A 21,637-nucleotide genomic window follows, 5' to 3' on the forward strand; every position below is an offset into this window, starting at 1 on the left:
TTTGCCAAGATGCTGCATCTTTATCTTGGAGTGTTTCGTCATATGTTCGGGGATCAGGTTCATGTTTACCTGGGATCAAGTCCGACGACTCTCCCAAAAACATGAATCTTTCAGGTTACCTAACAACCCTCCCACTACGACGAGGCACTGTCTGTTGTTGTGTATTATTTGTGATACGTGTTGCAGTTTCTTGTGATATTTCATCTTGCACTGTTGGTACTAAAGTAGGCGTGTCCTCTCGCATTTCTTCTAGAATAATTCCACTCATGGGCTTATGGTTCATTATATAATTTTCCTCTAAAAATCAAGCATTGATACTAACAATGATCTTCTAATTTTTAGGATTATAAAATAAACCACCTTTCGTTTTTTTAGGATATCCCACAAACAGACAAACTTCTGGATGTGATTCCAACTTGTCAGTGTCTCCCTTCAGCACATGTGCTAGACTACCCCAAATCCGAATGTGTTTCAGACTAGGCTTACGTGCATTCCATAATTCTATGGGAGTAAAGGGTACTGATTTAGAAGGTACCATATTCAGAATGTACACTGCTGTTTCCTGAGCATATCCCCAAAACGTATTTGGTAATTTTGAATAACTCATCATCGATCTAACCATTTCGATAAGAGTCCTATTCCTTCGTTCTGCCACATCATTCTGTTGGGGTGTATCGGGTGTAGACAATTGGGGTTGAATCCTAGCCTCTGATAAGTAATTCCTAAACTCTCCAAAGAGGTATTCGCCACCACGATCAGACCGTAGTGTCTTGATACTTTTACCATGACGTTTCTCCACATCAGCCTTGTACTCTTTGAACTTATCAAAGCATTCAGACTTGCGGTGGATCAAGTAAATGCACCCATATCTCGAATAATCATCTATAAAAGAGATAAAATATTCGAAACCACCTCTTGCTGGATAGACATATAACCACATAAATCAGAATGAACCAGTTCCAACACATCTTTGGCTCTATACCCCTTGGCCTTAAAAGGTCTCTTGGTCATTTTACCTTCCAAGCAAGATTCGCAAGTTGGAAAGTTTTCCAACACTAATGAACCCAAGAGTCCATCGGCTATTAGCCTTTGAATTCTACTCAAGTTAATATGATCAAGCCTTAGATGCCAAAGATATGTTTGATTCATTTGTGAAGGTTCCTTTCTCTTATTAGAATTAGAAGATGCGCTATTAATTTCCATTTGTTACTTTATGGGAGTTATTGGATTTAGAGTATACAAATTGCCAACTAATGTACCAGAACAGATAATTATCCAATTTTTCTTGACAATCACTTTGTCATTAAAAGAAACAGTATATCCATCCACAAACAGTTTAGAAATTGAAATTAAATTCTTTTTAAAAGTTAGTACATAAAGATAATTTCTCAAAATCAAAGTTATATTTCTATCGAATGATAAGTAGACATCTCCCACTACAACAGCCGTCACTTTCGTAGCATTACCTATGTAGACGGTTATCTCTCCCTCAAATAGTCGCCGGGTTTCCTGGAACCCCTGCAATGTATTGCAGACATGATCAGTGGCTCCTGTATCTACACACCAGGTGCTGGTAGATAACATCGCTAAACATGTTTCAACTACTAGAGAATAAGATATACCTTTATTGTTCTCTCTCCTACGAGGACAATCCACCTTCCAATGTCCCCACTGCTTGCAGATGAAGCACTTTCTCTTTGGCTTCTTCGATCCAGCTTTTGATCCAATATCTAGAGATCTATTCACCTTCTTTGCTGAATCAGCCTGTTTCTTCTTCTTCTTGTCTTTCGACTTAGAAGTAGAAACATTTTCAACAAAGTGAATCTGAGAACTATGACGAAATATACCTTCTGCTGCCTGAAGTTCTGTCAGAAGTTCCGCCAACGTATAAGCCCTTTTGTTCATGTTATAGTTCAGGCGGAACTATTCAAAACTTCTGGGTAGCGTTTGGAGAATAATATCGATCTGGGTTTCCCCATCAATTTCAGCTCCAAAGATTTGTATTCCGTTCAAATAAGCCATCATCTTTAGGATATGATCCCTTACGGGTGTCCCCTCTGACATGGTGGCTGTCATTAATTTTTTCATTGCCTCTTGCCTAGCAACCCAATTCTGGTGTCCGAAGAGTTCCTTGAGATTGTTCATCATGTCATAAGCAGTTGGTAAGTCCTGATGCTGATGTTGCAGCACATTTGACATTGAAGCCAAAATGTAATACCGTGCCATCTCATCTGCCTTTACCCATTTCTTATGATACTCAATCTCCTCTTCACTAGAATCACTATTAGGCACATTAGGGCAGACCTCTAACAGTACAAACTTATAGCCTTCAGCAGTTAGGACAATGTCCAGGTTTCTTTTCCAATCTATGTAATTAGGGCCACTAAGTTTGTTCTCTTTCAGTATAATAGCCAATGGGTTGAAAGTCATCCTAAGAATCACAAAAAAAACTTTTGGTCAAGACTCTAAATTTAGAATAATATTGATTCCTCAAACAATATTATTTAAATTTACCAACACCTCAAAACACTGTGAATTTTGTATGCCATGTTAGTGTGGACGTATACAAATTCAAACATTTGTAAGAGGAGGTTGTACCCATTAATTTTATTATCTTATCATCCTAACTTTATGACAAATAAAATTAATAGTTGGTTTTCCTTTGGTCATGCAAAAAATAGCAGTGACTCCATTGGGGAGGATACTATTGAATGCATCTAAGTGTATACCATTACTTGATACTTAGTCTATTAAATAGGATTGTGCCCCTTCAGTTGGAGAAGATCACATGCTCCTAAATAATTTCCTATAATCATCCATTTAGGAAGTTTGACCTGGTGATCTGCAAACAAACTCATCCGTTGTGGAGAGAAGCACTCAGAGTTAACACACAAGTTTGTTGCATCACTTACAAACCAGTAATGGAGACCGTGGAATTTATTTACTAATCCCTCTCCCACTTAGTTATTTAAGATGAGGATTTTATCATGCACACACACATCACAGCAAATAAAAGCAATAAATATGGAAAAATAATTTTCCAACTATTATGGTCTTTTCCATCACTGTCCTCCGTGTGCTGCCAACCCTAGCTACTGCCATCTTTAGCCATCGCAATTGGGTCTAGTCGTCGCATCTATCTTGCTTCTTTTTCCACTGCGTCTCTGGTCCTCAAACAGCACCACGCCTCGTAAGGATACGATCCGCGACAAAAATAGAATTTTACATTTATCGATCCTATATTCCACGAAGGAATGCACATGTAATCTAGATTGAAATAAAGATGTAAAATCCTAAAACTAATACATCTCCTGCTGTATTTAATACATACAATCATGCACACACATAAAATGCCCTCGACATGTCCGAGGGTTCAATCATACACAATCACATTAGGGTCATAATAGTTGGATCTAGGATGCCTGCAACCACAGAGTTAAATCTATTTGCACATCTTACTATTATCCTGCCTAAAATATGTATGACATGTGCATAATTAAATTGAAAACCAAACACACAGAGGCAAATCCTAGCTTTGATACCAATTGTTGGTTGCTAATCAGAATATCATACCGGTTCCCCTGTACAAAAATTTGTACAAGTCCTGAACCTTTCCTAACAACCTATTGTGTTAAATTTGGAATCACAAACAAAACTTAACATTATTGATTCCAAATTTAACTTATCTGTTCTTAGAGGTTTAGACTTGGATCGCAAACGATACTTAACATTATTAATCCAAATCCACCTATGTTACAAATTTGATTAAATATTTATTTAAGAGATCGGCTTCTAGGTTAAACATGGCGAGGCACGATGTTTTCTTGGATATGAGATCATCCACCACTTCCTAGACAAAGTCTTTCAACGAAATTCAATATTTAATCTCCTTATAGTAACCCTAGGTTTAACCATTAAGAACAATCGAATCACAAGATCGAAAAACAAAAGAAACATAAAATCGAAACATAAATTCGATAGTCTAGAATTATTAGCCTCTTGTGTTTGGTATTTCAAGATCTAAACAAAAGAATAAACTAGTTATGATGCGGAAACTAATAACTAGTTATACCTTTTGTAGCTTATAGACCTCACAATCTTCTATTGTATTCCTCTTCTTATCTCAGACGTCGTGTGGGCGACGATCTACCAAGACGAGAATCCACCCAAGCCTCCTTCTTCTCCTTGCAAGTTTCAGCGACCAACAATCTCCTTGAGATGAAGAACTTTGGCCACCAACCAAGCTCCAAGGAATTGATGCCGCTGGCCACCAAAGAAGAAGAAAAGTAGGAGAGGAAGGATGAGGGTCGGCCACCACCAAGGAAGAGAGGAGAGGAATAATAAATGTGTTATTTTGTGAGGCACCTCTACCCTCTCTTTTATATTCCTTGATCTTGGCAAATAAGAAAAGTTTTAAATATAATTAAAACTTCCTTATGTTCCTTGCCTATAGCTAATAAGGAAAATTTAATTAAATTTTCCTCTTATCCATCTTGTGGTAGGCCCCTACATGTCCTCCAAACAAGGAAAGTTTTAAACACAAAAAATTAAAACTTCCTAATTTATTTCCATAATTTTTTTAAAATAAAAAATTCTCTTTTAAAAATTCCTTTCATGGTTGGTTATAAAAGGAAACTTTTATAAATGAAAATCTCTCTATTAAAACATGTGGATGATTTCAAAAAGGAAAGTTTCCTCCAAAATTAAAATCCTCCTTTTAACTACAAATAAGGAAAGATATCAAACCTTTCTCTTAATCCTTTGTAGAAACTATAAAAGGAAAAATTTTATTTTAAAATTCTCTTTTAAATCATAGCTTCCACATAAGGAAAGATTTTAAAAAATTAAAATCCCTTTTATTTTAATTGTGGCCGGTCACCTTAGCTTGGGTTCCAAGCTAGGGCCGGCCACCACTTGATCCCATCTAACCTTGGTTTGGCCGGCCCTAGCTTGGGCTCCAAGCTAGGCTTGGCCGGCCACCTTAAGGTGGGTAAGAAGTTGGATTTAGGTGGGTATAAGAATTTATAAATAAGAGGCTACGACAGGGACCGAGAGGAGGAATTGGTTTTGGTCTCTCGATGAACTTAAGCTTCCCGTATTCGCCCCGAACACCCAACTCGAGTTCATCAATAATAACTCATACTACTAAAGAGTTATTATTGCACTACCACACCAATCCCATATTACTATATGGGCTCCTTCTTATCATGAGTGTGTTAGTCTTCCTGCGTTTAAGATATCGAATGCCCACTAATTAAATGAGTTACTGACAACTCACTTAATTAATATCTAACTCCAAGAGTAGTACCACTCAACCTTATCGTCATGTCGAACTAAGTCCACCTGCAGGGTTTACATGACAATCCTTATGACCTCCTCAAGGGGGCATCGTCAACCTAGATTACTAGGACACAATTTCATTCTATAATCAATAACACACCATATAAATAATATCATTTCCCAACTTATCGGGCCTATTGATTTAACGAGCTAAATCACACCCTTTGATATATTAAATAAATAAATATTAAGTATATGTGCTTGTTATTATATCATGATTAAGAGTACACACTTCCATAATAACAGAGGTATTGTTCTTTTATATAGTCAGTATAAAAAGATACCGCCTCAAATGGTCCTGCTCAATATACTTAGAGTGTACCAGTGTAATTTTATAATCAAGATAAACTAATACCAAATTATACTACAACTTATTCTAATGGTTTGTTCCTATCCAGCTTAGTCGTGAGCTATTATTTATAATTTATAAGAAACTGATAACATGATTTTCTGTGTGTGACACCACACACCATGTTATCTACAATATAAATTAATTGAATAACTACACTTAGCATATAAATGTAGACATTTGACCAATGTGATTCTTTATTTCAAAATAAATGTTTACAAAAAGCTAGGCTTTTAGTATACACTCTAACAAGCTCCCCTAGGGCACCTGCCTAGAATCCACTAGGACTTTTGCCTAAGAACACTTAGGACTTTCCTTCAAGTTCAATCACACTTGTTAGATCACAAGACATCTTAACTTTTGAACCCTTTACTATTATCAAAACTCAGGTTCGATCATCTGGTGCTCCCTACACCAATAGTAAAGTCTATATTCCTTAATAGATTTATCAAAGAAGAGGTTTATGTAAATCAACCCCTTGGATTTGAAAACCTAGACCAACCAAACCATGTCCTTAGGTTAAAGAAAGCTTTATATGGATTAAAACAAGCACCTAAGGCTTGGTATGAACTACTATCAACATAACTTATATCTAAAGGGTTTAACCAATGCCAAATATACCAAATCTTATTTGTTAAAATATTAAAAAAAAAAGGATATTTTTATAGCATAAATATACATAGATGACATAAACTTTGGCTCAACTAATACAAATTTTTAAAAGAATTTATTAAATTAATGGAAAATGAATTTGAAATGAGCATGGTAGGAGAATTTAATTTTTCATTAAGATTACAAATAAAATAAATAAAAGAGAGAATTTATGTTTATCAAATAAAATACACTAAACCATTAATTAAGAAATTTAGAATGAAAAATTCTAAAAACATTAATACCCCAATGGCAACCAATATAAAAATTGACTCTAACTTAGATGACAAATTAGTAGACTTAAAATATTATAAAAGTACAATAAGAAGTCTACTATACCTAACTATATGTTTACTTGATATTTTATTTACAGTTGTTATGTGTGCAAGGTATCAATCATGTGTAAAAGAATCACACTTAACTAATGTAAAAAGAATACTTAGATACATTAAGAGGATACTAAGTGTAAGACTTTGGTACCCTAGGACTAGCACATTTTACTTAATTGGTACTCTAACTCAGACTATGTTCGGTGTAAAATAGATAGAAAAAGTATAAGTGAAAGCTTCCAACTTGTAGGTCAATGCCTAGTTAGCTAGTTCAGTAGAAAGCAACACTGTGTTACCTTATCCACTACTAAAGCAGAGTACATAGCTATGAGGGAATGTATGTCTCAACTCTTATGGATGATGTACACTTTAAAAGATTATTAATTAGAATATAAAAATATAAAAATTTCAATTCATAACATAAGTTCAATCAATTTAACCAAAAATTCAATACACCACTCAAGGACTAAACACATAGAGATTAAGTACCACTTTATAATGGATCATGTAGCTAGGGGTGATATTGTACTTGACTATGTTGAGTCCAAGTTAAACTTAACAGACATTTTCACAAAACCTTATCTAAACTTGAGTTCAGTATACTTAGAACATAATTAGGTATGTGTTTAATAGAATAGATTCTAATCTTTTCAAAATTATTCTTTTTTTTTTGCCTTTTCAAAAATTATGGTTTTCAAAATTATATTATCTCTTCAAAAACCTTACAAACTTAAAAAATCAACTTAGTTTTAAAAATTCTAGGATAAATTATTTTTTTTTCTTCAAAAAATATAGATCCATTACATTAACGACCCCCTAGTACCTGCCCATGGATATGGAGGGAGGTACATGCAGGTACATAAGCATCAGGTGCATGGTGGGGTAAACCCCAGGTCATTAATTTCTGAGAATCAACCCCTAACCATTATGCCAGAGATGTCATGTGTCCACCGTCTATGCTACGCCCTGCGACATTTTTTGTTTTCTTCAAAACTCCCACTTTTACTAGTGCTTTCAAAGATTGGACTTGGCCTAGGTTTTTTTCCCTAGAAAGCATGTACCCATAAGTTTTAGCCAAAGCATTTCACAAGCACACTAGGAATACCTTGTTAATGTATGAAAACATACTTAGAATAGTGTGAGATGCATAGGGTATTGTTTGGACTTCAGAATGCTTATGTCTATCAACATAAGTCTGAACTATAAATATTAATTCAAATTGGTCAAGTGAAGTCATCTTTTTTAGTAAACCTAACTGATCATATACTTAACTTGACTAACCAAGTAAATGTTATTAGTAACCAATGGTTAGACATTTCTTCTAAGGAAAATAGATGATTATTTTAAAAAATTTTGTTATAAAAATTTGCTTTACATTGATCTTTACATGCTTGGACTCTAGGATAAAAATCATTCACTTTCCCCTCAAACATAAAGTACTTACTTAAAGAGTTTTTAAGGCATTAATCAAGGGGGAGATTAACAATTATTTTTTAAGTTTGTTTTTTTATAAAAAAAAATAATAGCTTCTTTGTTTTTTTGATATATGTCAAAGGGGGAGTAACAAGTGTTAAGTTAAATATTTTCTTCAAAGTTTAAGTATGTTTTAAAATTTTCAAAGTTAAAGTTTTTTAAAATTTTTTAAAGTTAGAGTATTTTTTAAAAAACAAGTCAAGTGCTTTTTAGAAAGTAAGTTAAATATTTTTTGAAAATATAAAGTACTTCTTCAAAGTTAAGTAAGTTAAGTTTTTTTTTTCAAAATTAAAGTATTTTTCAAAAAACAAGTTAAGTACTTCTTAGAAAGTAAGTTAATTTTTTTAAAAAATAAAGTACTTCTTAAAAGTTAAGCATTTTTTTAAAAGTTAAAGTATTTTCCAAAAAATAAGTTAAATACTCTTCAAAAAGGAAATTAACTATTTTTTCCAAAGAGAGTAAGCTCAACTATCCTTGAAAAAATAAAGTTTAAAGCAAGTTTAACTATTTTTAAAAGCAAGTGTTTTTGAAAAAGTATCTGTAGCTAAGTATGTTTAGCTAAGTGTTTAGCTAAGTATTTTGAAAGAAAAACTAAAGTTTGAAAACTAAGATTTTTTGCTAAAAAGTACTATATTTCAAGGAGAGTTTTTGAACTCTTAAAGAATTCTTAGTTGTATTTCAAAACTTAGAAGCTTAGTTTTTAGGAAAAAATTTCCTTACTTGTGAAAATACTAACTCATTCTTGCTTGTTCTCTATTTGCTTAACTTAACTATGAATTGTATTACCATAATAAAAAAGGGAGAGATTGTTGGTGCAGGGAGCACCAGACGATCGAATCTGAGTTTTGATAATGGCAAAGGGTTATAAGTTAAGTGTTATTGTTGTTGTAACAAGTTGAACTGAGTTTGCTGAAAAGTCCTAAGTAATCTTAGGTAAAGGGAAAGTCCTAGCTATGGTTAGGCAACGAAGTCCTGGTCCAGGAAATTGGGCAAAGTCTTGGCAAGTCGAAGACATTAGGTGAAATCCTAGGATCGAGGACGCTAGGTGAAAGCCTTGGGGGTTGCGAACATCAGGCGGAAGACTAGACGGGTTGGGGATCGAACATCCAGTATGAAGTCATGTGTCTCTGACACTGAGCAAAAGTCTCAACAGTCTGGAGGACTAGTCTGGCAAAAGGTAATCTCTCCTAAGAGGAGTAGGTGAGGATGCATTCTCCGAAGAGGGAACAGTAGGCGTCAGCCCGACTGAAGAAGGAACAGTAGATGTCAGTCCAACCTAGAGTTTTAATGAAACTCAAAGTCAGGATCGGATAGATCAGAGGCTGTTAAAACTTATTATTCCTTATATATTATTGCCTGGACTAACCCTATTTTGTAGAAATAAGGTTCTTGAAAAAAGTTAGTCCGGGCGCCCAGAGTTGCTCCGGGCGCCCGTGTAAGCCTCGACGAAGAAGCACCCTTGGGTGGGTGCCTGGCCAGGCACTCGGGCAGTCCAAGAGTCCTAACAACCAAAAACTGCTTAGCTGGAGCGCGACGACTGGCTGACCCACGTCAGCGGTCCAAGCGCCCAGAGGGGGTCCAGCGCCCGAACGTAGATAAACTTCAAGGATGAAGTGTCGATGAGAGCTTGCCACGTCAGCACAGTCCAGACACCCGGGAGGGGATTTAGGCGCCCAGATAGGGCTATAAAAAGAGGCTTCGGCTAGCAGTGTCTGTTGGAATCCCAAGGTTGTTTTAGTGTGATCAACAAGTTAAGTTAGGTCCTGTGTGTTTTTGACCTTGTGTCTAAGTGTGCAGGAGCTTAGGAGCACTGGTAGTCGAGCGGAAGACACAACTAGCGAGAAGGATGGCACCTGGTGCGTCCGAGGGGCGAGGTGCTGCGGAAGAATACACCGGCGGATGAGAAGGAAGCGTGCGGTGGTTCTGAGGGATGAGAAGCCGGAGCGGAAGACTGCTCGAGGAGCAAGAGACGCAGCTAGCGAGAAGGTCGACACGGGGTGCGACCGAGGGACAAAGACTACGGATGAGTACGCTGGCGGACGAGAAGGAAGCACACGACGATTTCGAGGGACGAGAAGCCGGAGAGGAAGCCTGCTCGAGAAGATCGGAAGTTGGGTTCAGGTGAGCCATAATTTGGATAGCAGAGATCACCCAAGCGAGCGGAAGACTCGGTCTAAGGCAAACGGAGCCAGAGCAGAAGACCCGGGCTGAAAAATATCAGCGAGGTTGACTTTTCCCTCTAGGGCGCCCGGAACCCTTCCGGTTGCCTGGAGTTGACTTTTTGACCAGAACGTGTCAATCGCGATCTGAACGTTGGGGGACAAAGTTTATCTCCCCAGAGCACCCGGAACCCCTTCGGGGTGCCCCAACCAAGGCTATAAATACAGCCTTGGTCCAAAAGCTTTTCAACAATTACAAGCAATTCATTCCAGACACTTGTGCGCTTCCTTTTAGAGTTTAGTTTCTGTTTTTTGTACGTCAACGCTGTAAGAGGCTTCTCCGCCTCGAGGAAATTTGTTAGTACGCTTTTCATCTGCCTTGGATTAACAAGCTCCCCGGTTGAAACCAAGTAAATTGTCAACCTCGTCCTTTTTGTTTTATTTACTTACTCTTTATATGCAAGTGTTAGTTTAAGAAGTCGAGAAAGGGTTGTGTTTTTTGTTTTTGCAGGCTATTCAACCCCCCTTCTGTTAGTTAGAGCCCTAGACCCAATCATATGATGATTGTTGTATGGACTCATTGTATTTTATTCCTATATATATATATAAAGGCATTTGTTTTGATTATTATACTTACTTGTATTGGTGCCAAATAACTAAGTATAATAACTTCCTTGAGTAGAAGGTTCGTATCTATATCAATCGATTGGTTGAATCGATAGTGAGATGATATAGAGAACACTACTCTTAATCATTCCTAGTCAAGTATTAACATTCAGGGACAATGTTAATGCGACGAGACTAGCATGTAGGTCAACTCGATGACTTGATCTCACAAGTCATGGATATAGAGATATCAAGTTGACACATGGGTATGCATTGGAGAATGTATACTGAATGACCCGCCATGAGAAAGTATCATGGATCATTATATGAGTGTCATATACTTTCTCATGTGGCTATTAGTATGATTATTAGTCCTTGGACCTGAAGTCACCATGGTTCCTTACATAAGAGTTACATACTTTGACTTCGTCAAACGTCACCCGTAATTGGGTGGACCATAAAGGCGATTATTGGGTATGTAACAAATTATGTGGAGGGATGTGAGTGATGTAGATGGGATCTATCCCTCCTATATAACGGGAGTGACATCATTATTCTTGATAGAGTGAGACCACTAAGTGCATGGCCATGCCTAAGTGAGTCAATATAAAATATTTAGCTCATTTGATTAGAGTGAGTCTACTTGGAGTTCAAGATTTAGATTGATAGAGGATGACACGGTATATGCCTCACATTGATCAATCTAGGTGTCAAGGATAGAAGGACACTTGTCATATATTGTGAAGAGTCACAATTAGTAGTCACAAGGTGATGTTGGATCTCAACATTCTTGTAACTTGGGTAGTAATGATGTGTTGCTAGATACTGCTCATTACTTATGCTTCTAAATGGGTTTATGAGCATTGCCAACGTTACAAGAACCTATAGGGTCACACACAAAGGGCAATTAGATGGAGATTAGGTTCATTTGATGAACCAAAAGGATTAGGTTCATGTGATGAACCAAATTGGATTAAGAGTAATCTAAATTAAACTAATTGAGTTGGACTCGATTTGATTCATGTGTTCAATGGATCTAATTTAGATTATGTTTCATTAAATCAATTTAATCAATAAATAGAGATTCATTATATTAAATTGATTTGAATCAAATGGTTAGATTTGATCAACCATGGGAGAGAAGTGGTCAAGTTTGACTTGACTTGAGAGGGAAGATGAAAGGTCAAGTTTGACTTGACCATTGCCACCTCATTTGTGAGTTGGCATTAGGTGGGCCAATGATGATGTTCCACATCATCAAAGTTGATTTATGTGTGTGTCACCTCATGAGGGATATCAAGAGTTGTGACTCTTGGAATTCCATGGAGTTTAAAAACTCCTCATGAAGTGGCCGGCCACCATTCAATGGTTGTGAGTTTCATTTTTGTTTTGTAACTCTCATCTTCTTCCTCCTTGCTTCTTCTTCTCTCCCTCTCCTCCACCTTGGCCAAAACCTACAAGGGTGCTAGCACACTCTAAGGTTTCTTCTCCACCTTTTGTTCGTGTGGATACACATAGAAGGGTGTTCATTTGAGACCCTTGAGATCCGGCGAACCTTGGACGAGCGGGATAAGCGAAGGGCTTCGCATCAAAGGTATAAACTCCTAAACATGTAGATCTGAAGTAGATCTAGGGTTAGAAAACTTGTACATGTAAAATTTTAATATTCGCACGGATCCGGTGGCATGGGATTTCAAGGTTTCCGCAACTCAAAAAGCAATTTTTGCGGCTCGAAAATCCCAACAGTGGTATTAGAGCCACGTGTGAACATGTGCTTGTTTTTATTTTAATTTTTATGAAAAATTAAAGTTCTATAAGTTTATGTGATTTTATGATTTTTATGATTTTTATGAGTATTTTTCTCATAGAAGCAAAGCAACGAGTGCTAGGACACTTGTAGGCTTCGACTATCGAGAAAAATTTTCCGAAACGGCAAGTTTTCGCCCAAAATGTTTTGGGACAGCGGCTTAGGGTGCTGTAAGATTGTCGTGGGACACTCGTGAGACTCATTTAACGAGAAGGGGTGCTGCCCCTAACCCCGCAAGCGACATTGTCCCGCGATCACGGTCGAAAATCGCTAAACGGGATCACCGGGAAATTGTTACTCATAAAATTGTAAAATTAGCAGTAAAATTATAGAAATTTATATAAAATAAATAATTTATAATTATGTATGATATTGTGATGGTCATGGTCCAAAGAACCCAATTTGATTGGAAAATTATGTTGTAATTCATAATATGACCTGCATGCCATTTTGTGTGTTTGTGCGTGTTGGATATGATCGTGACCTGCGCGTTGTGCCTTCTTATATTTTATATTCCTTTTGTAAATAGTTTAGACTCGAATGTAACTCGAGTTTCAAATTTGTAATGTACAAAATTGGAGCGGTGGAAGGTCCACTCGAGGAGGAGTTACGAGGAGAGTGCGAGCAACACATGGCGGTCAAAGGGAGGAGCTTGGAGAAGCTGTTGACCCTAGGTTGACCATCCGATCTTCTCATTGGCTTGAGAAGATCGTAGTAGGGCCATGACTAATCACAATTTAATTAATTGCTTGTGTGTGTGCATGTGATGCATGCTAGAGTAGAGTAATTAATTAGTGCTTTAACGATTAGATTAGATCTAAATCGCGTATATGATGCACCACGATTAGATTAGATCTAAATCGAGTATATGATACACATTAACCATTAGATTAAATCTAAATCACGTCAACTCGAAATGCCTAGCATGCCGTGATACCCATCACTACCTCGATCACATGTTGTTGTTGAATCTGCCAAAGCAGAGCAACGTATATTATCTTGGTAGGGTGCGGAGGGACAATCTTGGTCCCGCCTATCAACGCATGGGTGAGTACAAACTCAATTAGATTGAGTAAAACTAGTTAAACTCAATTGGATCGGGTTTAACTATAGGCATTTTCCAATGGTTGGTAGATAGGTCAAAATCATATTTATATTAACTCTTGGGTGATTTAGCCAAAGCTAACTCAAGTTTTAATATACATGCGGATCTTGATCCTACAAACAAGAGTTGCATAGAGATGTAATTGATAATTAGTTACCTACCGATCATACTAAGTCTTGGGCGATTTAGCCAAAGTTAACTCAAGGCGTAGTATGATGTGAATCTTGTCCCACAAGAATTATAGCTAGTTGGTTAGAATCTAGTAGGTGTGGTTTGACCACATCCATGACTTGATTCTACAAAAGTTCTATAATTCAGTGGGAGCATCATTTAGTTAAAGGCCTAATTAAATGATTAGTGGAATATGATTATTTATTTTCTGCATTTTCTGTTGTAGATTGCCATGTCGTCAAACACGAACACCTTCTCCCTGCGTTCTATCCTTGATAAGGACAAGCTCAACGGAGCTAACTTCCTGGATTGGTACAGGAACCTGAGAATTGTTCTCACTCAGGAAAGGAAACTGTACGTCCTAGAGATGCCCATTCCCGAGGCACCTCCTGCCACTGCCACACGAGCTAACCGTGATGCTTATAAGAAGCATCAAGATGACACATTAAATGTGTCTTGTCTCATGCTCGCGACCATAAACTCTGAGCTTCAGAAGCAACACGAGTTGATGGGTGCTTATGATATGGTTGAACATCTTGGTCAACTATATCAAGGACAAGCTAGGCACGAGAGATTTGAGATCTCTAAGGCACTATTTCAGTGCAAGATGCAAGACGGGACTCTCGTAGGTCCATATGTACTCAAGATGATTGGGTACATAGAAAACCTACAGAGATTGGGATTTCCCCTTAGCCAAGAGCTGGCCACTGATTTAGTCTTGCAATCCTTGCCAGAGAGCTACAGTTAATTCGTCATGAACTACAACATGAATGAAATTGACAAGCAACTGCCTGAGCTTCTGAGTATGTTGAGAACTGCTGAGATTAACCTTAAGAAGGTTAAGCCCGACTCCATTTTGATGGTACAAAAGGGCAAAGGCAAGGAAAAGTCTAAAGGCAAAGGAAAGTCCCAAGCTAAGGGCAAAGGCAAGACACTGAAACCTAAAGGAGGGGTTGCCAAGGATGATACCTGCTTCCACTGCGGTCAGACCGGGCACTGGAAGAGGAACTGCAAGTCTACCTGGAAGATCTTAAGAAGAAGAGAAGTGAGACTTCTACTTCAGGTATATATGTTATAGAAGTCAATCTATCTATTTCTTCATCATGGGTATTAGATACCGGATGTGCTTCTCACATTTGTACTAATGTGCAGACATTGAGAAATAGTAGGGCATTGACAAAGGGCGAGATGGACCTACGAGTAGGCAATGGAGCACGGGTTGCTGCTGTTGCTGTAGGGACTTACTTTCTATCTCTACCCTCTAGGCTTGTACTAGAATTAGATGACTGTTGTTATGTGTCTGCTCTTACTAAGAACATTATATCAGTTTCTTGTTTAAACAAGAAAGGTTTTTCATTTATAATAAAGAACAAATGTTGTTCAGTTTATTTAAATGATATGTTCTATTGTAGTGCACCTCTGATGAACAGACTCTATATTCTAGACTTAGAGAACCCCATCTATAACATAAATACCAAGAGGTTCAAATCAAATGAAATGAACCAAACCTATCTCTGACACTGTCGCTTAGGTCATATAAATGACAAACGCTTATCCCAGCTCCATAAAGATGGTTTGCTGGACTCATTTGATTTTGAATCATATGAGACATGTGAGTCATGCCTACTAGGCAAGATGACCAAGACTCCCTTTAGTGGACACAGCGAAAGAGCGACTGACTTGTTAGGACTTATACATAGTGATGTATGTGACCCTTTCAATGTCGCTGCTAGAGGTGGTTATAGGTACTTCATTACCTTTACTGATGACTTCAGTAGATATGGTTATGTGTATTTGATGACACATAAGTCAGAATTCTTTAAAAAGTTCAAAGCATTCAAGAATGAAATACAAACTCAGCTTGGCAAGAGTATTAAGATACTTCGATCAAATCGAGGTGGTGAATATCTTAGCCATGAGTTTCGTGAGTATCTAGCTAAGTGTGGGATTTTATCCCAGCTCACTCCTCCTGGAACACCATAGTGGAATGGTGTATCCGAAAGGAAGAATCGTACCCTATTAGATATGGTATTGTCTATGATAAGTCACACAGATCTTCCTACATCTTTTTGGGGCTATGCTCTGGACACAGCAGCCTTCATACTCAACCGTGTTCCATCCAAGGCTGTGATAAAGACACCATATAGGATATGGACTGGGAGAGATGCCCAGGTGTCTTTTATGAGGATTTAGGGTTGTGAGACTTACGTTCGACGTCAAGTCTCAAACAAACTGGGACCCAAATCCGATAAGTGTTATTTTATAGGATATCCTAAGAAAACGAAGAGATATTACTTCTACATTCCTAGTCAACACAAAGTAGTTGTGGCTAAGACTGAGGTTTTTCTAGAAAGGGACTTTGTTTCTAGAAAAACTAGTAGGAGTACGTTCAATCTTGAAGAAGTTCAGGATATAGACCATAGCACTGAAGCTTTGATGGAAGTTGAACTGGAACCACAAAGTGTTGTGGATGATGAGATTGTTCCACAAGGAGTTGAGGAACAACAACCAGTTCAAGTAGACATACCTCTTCGCAGGTCTGATAGGGTACATCGTCAGCCTGAGAGATACTCATTTCTCTTGTCTGACCATGATGACGCTATGCTCATTGAGAATGAGCCTACCTCCTATCAGGAAGTTGTGATGAGACCAGATTCTGAGAAATGGCTAGAGGCCATGAGATCCGAAATGGAATCCATGTACACCAACCAAGTATGGACTTTGGTTGATCCACCTGAAGGGGTAAAACCCATTGGGTGTAAGTGAGTCTTTAAGAGAAAGACTGACATGGATGGACTTATATATAAGGGTCGTCTGGTAGCTAAAGGTTACAAGTAAATTCATGGTATTGACTATGATGAAACCTTTTCTCCAGTAGCGATGTTTAAGTCCATTCGGATCATGCTTGCTATTGCAGCATACAACGATCATGAGATCTGGCAGATGGATGTCAAAACCGCGTTTCTGAATGGAAACCTGCTTGAGGATGTGTACATGACACAACTTGAGGATTTTGTAGATCCACAGCATACTGGCAGAGTATGAAAGCTGCATAAGTCCATTTATGGACTAAAGCAAGCTTCTCGGAGCTGGAATTTTCAATTCGATGATGCGATCAAACAGTTTAGTTTCATCAAGAATGAAGATGAACCCTGTGTCTACAAGAAGGTTGTAGGGAACACAGTTGTCTTCCTTGTATTGTATGTGGATGACATACTACTCATTAGGAACGACATCCCTTTGCTGCAGTCTGTAAAGACTTGGCTAGGGAATTGTTTCTCAATAAAGGACTTAGGTGAAGCAACCCGTATTCTAGGCATACAGATCTATAGAGATAGATCTAAGAGAATGCTTGGTCTAAGTCAGAGTACATATATTGACAAGGTATTACTACGGTTTTCCATGCAGAACTCCAAGAAGGGATTTCTGCCGATGTCACATGGTGTGAGTCTTTCAAAGACTCAAAGTCCCTCTTCTAGAGAGGAGAGAGACCGCATGGATATGATCCCTTATACCTCAGCCATAGGATCTATCATGTACACCATGCTATGTACTCGTCCTGATGTTTTGTATGCTTTGAGCATGATAAGCAGATACCAGTCAGATCCAGGTGAAAGTCACTGGATAGCAGTCAAGAATATTCTTAAGTACTTAAAAAGGACTAAAAAATATTTCTTGATATATGGAGGCGATGACGAGCTAGCTGTAAAGGGTTATAGTGATGCTAGCTTCCAAACTGACCAGGATGATTATCGATCGCAGTCTGGGTTCATGTTTTGCATAAATGGTGGTGCTGTGAGCTGGAAGAGTTCGAAGCAGGACACAATCGCTGATTCTACAACAGAGGTCGAGTATATTGCTGCATCAGAAGCAGCAAAGGAGGTAGTTTGGATCCGCAAGTTCATTACTGAGCTTGGGGTGGTTCCTAGTATAGCCGATCCGATAGAGCTCTATTGTGACAATAATGGAGCAATTGCACAGGCTAACTAACCTTGCTCTCACCAGCGGACCAAACATAAACTACGGCGCTTCCATCTCATTCAAGAGATCATCGATAGAGGAGATGTGAAGATTTGCAGAGTACCCACAGAGGCTAACATCGCAGATCCCTTGACCAAGGCTTTGGCATAGAGAAAGCATGATGGCCACACTAGGTCATTGGGCCTTAGAGCCTACACTGATTGACACTAGTGCTAGTGGGAGATTGTTAGTTAGAGCTCTAGAGCCAATCATATGATGATTGTTGTATGGACTCATTGTATCATATTCCTATATATATATATAAAGGTATTTGTTTTGGTTATTATACTTACTTGTATTGGTGTCAAATAACTAAGTATAATAGCTTCCTTGAGTAGAAGGTTCCTATCTATATCAATCGATTGGTTGAATTGATAGTGAGATGATATAGAGAACACTACTCTTAATCATTCCTAGTCAAGTATTAATTTTCAGGGACAATGTTAATGCGACGAGACTAGCATGTAGGTCAACTCGATGACTTGATCTCACAAGTCATGGATATAGAGATATTAAGTTGACACATAAGTATGCATTGGAGAATGTATACTGAATGACCCGCCATGAGAAAATATCATGGATCGTTATATGAGTGTCATATACTTTCTCATGTGGCTATTAGTATAACTATTAGTCCTTGGACCTGAAGTCACCATGGTTCCCTACATAAGGAGTTACATACTTTGGCTTCGTCAAACATCACCCGTAACTGGGTGGACCATAAAGGCGATTACTGGGTATATAATAAATTATGCGGAGGGATGTGAGTGATGTAGATGGGATCTATCCCTCCTATATAACGGGAGTGACATCATTATTCTTGATAGAGTGAGACCACTAAGTGCATGACCATGCCCAAGTGAGTCAATATGAAATATTTAGCTCATTTGATTAGAGTGAGTCTACTTGGAGTTCAAGATTTAGATTGATTAGAGGATGATACAGTATATGCCTCACATTGATCAATCTAGGTGTCAAGGATAGAAGGACACTTGTCATATATTGTGAAGAGTCACAATTAGTAATCACAAGGTGATGTTGGATCTCAACATTCTTGTAACTTGGGTAGTAATGATGTATTGCTAGATACCGCTCATTACTTATACTTCTAAATGGGTTTAAGAGCATTGCCAACGTTACAAGAACCTATAAGGTCACACACAAAGGGCAATTAAATGGAGATTAGGTTCATTTGATGAACCAAGAGGATTAGGTTCATGTGATGAACCAAATTAGATTAAGAGTAATCCAAATTAAACTAATTGAGTTGGACTCGATTTGATTCATGTGTTCAATGGATGTAATTTAGATTATGTTTCATTAAATCAATTTAATCAATAAATAGAGATTCATTATATTAAATTGATTTGAATCAAATGGTTAAATTTGATCAACCATGGGAGAGAAGTGGTCAAGTTTGACTTGACTTGAGAGGGAAGATGAAAGGTCAAGTTTGACTTGACCATTGCCACCTCATTTGTGAGTTGGCATTAGGTGGGCCAATGATGATGTGGAACATCATCAAAGTTGATTTATGTGTGTGTCACCTCATGAGGGATATCAAGAGTTGTGACTCTTGGAATTCCATGGAGTTTAAAAACTCCTCATGAAGTGGCCAGCCACCATTCAATGGTTGTGAGTTTCATTTTTGTTTTGTAACTCTCATCTTCTTCCTCCTTGCTCCTTCTTCTCTCCCTCTCCTCCACCTTGGCCGAAACCTACAAGGGTGCTAGCACACTCTAAGGTTTCTTCTCCACCTTTTGTTCGTGTGGATACACATAGAGGGGTGTTCATTTGACACCCTTGAGATCCGGCGAACCTTGGATGAGCGGGATAAGCGAAGGGCTTCGCATCAAAGGTATAAACTCCTAAACATGTAGATCTAAAGTAGATCTAGGGTTAGAAAACTTGTACATGTAAAATTTTAATATTCACACGTATCCGGTGGCATGGGATCGAGGTTTCCACAACACAAAAAGCGGTTTTTACGGCTCGAAAATCCCAACACCTTCTAGCCGGCTGTTGTGATCCAACAAGTGGTATCAGAGCCAAGGCGCTTCAGGAGGACTAACCGTCGAATGAAGGAACGATATAATGGTTGGACCAAGCATCTACCCGCCGAAGTTCAAAGGGGAATTCGCTAGCTGGAAAAAGCAAATGCAGGTATTCTTTAAAACCGATTTTGATTTAATGTTAATTATGGAGTTCGATTTTACAGCGCGGGGGAGGTAAGGAGAAATACTAGTGGACGAAAAATGAGCAGGTCGACTACGTGGCAAACGGCAAAGCTGAGTATCATCTACTAACCGTTTTTCCACCACAAGAAGTCAACCAGATCGGCAACTATGACTCCTCGAAGGAACTTTGGGAAAAGTTCCTTGAGCTGCACGAAGGAACGTCCAAAGCAAAGCTCGCAAAATGGGATTTACTCCGCAACCAGCTCACCAGCCTGCGACTTGGGGAAGACGAGGCATTGCGCATCTGTACTCAAGGATAAAGAAAATCATCATTGGACTATCGAATCTCGGAGAAAAGATAAGTAACCGAGATTCGCTAAGGTACGCATTAAATTCTTTTCCGAGAAATTCAAAATGGGTGTCACTAGTAGATGCTTTTTATATTTCAAAAGACTTAAAAAAAATTTCATTAGAAGAATTCTTTTCTACATTTGAAGTGCACGAATCAAGATGTGCAGGTTTGAAGAAACCCAAACACAACGTCGCCCTCAAAGCATCTAGAGACGAACCTGAGTCGGAGTCTTCTCTCGATGATGAGGAAATGGTAATGATGGTAAGACGGTTTAAAATTTTTTGTAAATCTAGAGCCTCTAACCATCCGCAGGGTAAAAAGAAAAGGATGATCCACTGCTACCACTGCGACGAAGAAGGGCACGTCAAGGACAACTGCCCCAAGCTAAAGAACAAGGACAAGGACAAAGGTAAAAAGCCTATCCAAAAGCGCAAGGTCCTAAAGGCGACGTGGGATGATATGTCGTCTGAATCGAAAGTCGAGGCGTTCTCCGGGCTCACATTAATGGCGAATCATCAAGACGACGATTGCGAGTCAAGCTCTTTCAAAATGAGCATGGAGAGCATCGATGAAGGGGGAGCCACGTTGGAAGATAACAACAGCTCAAGGGGTGACACGGACAACGAGATCGACAAGGTAAGTCAGGTACGACCTCTTCCTCCCGATAAACTCTTTAAATTCGTTAAATTATTAACAAAAGATTGCTGCAAATTAGAAAAAGAAAACAAAAATTTAAAAGTAATACTAGCTAAATCTTGTCCTCTAGAAGATTTAGACAAATCAAAATTAGAAAATGAAAAATTGAAATAAGAAAATAATAATTTGAAAATGCAAATAGATAGTCTAAAAAATCATGCATGTTTAAATAAAACATATTTTAAAAAATACAACAATTTAAATTGGTATTTTTAATATCATAAGGGATAGATTAGAAATATTTCTAAGAAAAATATCCCTAAGAAATTCCTAATCAATCCAGTAGGCTGGAACCTATATTGGGTTCCAAAGTCCTGTCTGACTTGAACTAATTAGATTTAGAGCTTTCAGTAAGAATATTAGACATTAAAATTTCTTTATGAGGCTTTGTCTAAGGAAGTA

The sequence above is a fragment of the Zingiber officinale genome, chromosome 6A (genome assembly GCF_018446385.1).
Source record: "Zingiber officinale cultivar Zhangliang chromosome 6A, Zo_v1.1, whole genome shotgun sequence".
Lineage (NCBI taxonomy): Eukaryota > Viridiplantae > Streptophyta > Magnoliopsida > Zingiberales > Zingiberaceae > Zingiber > Zingiber officinale.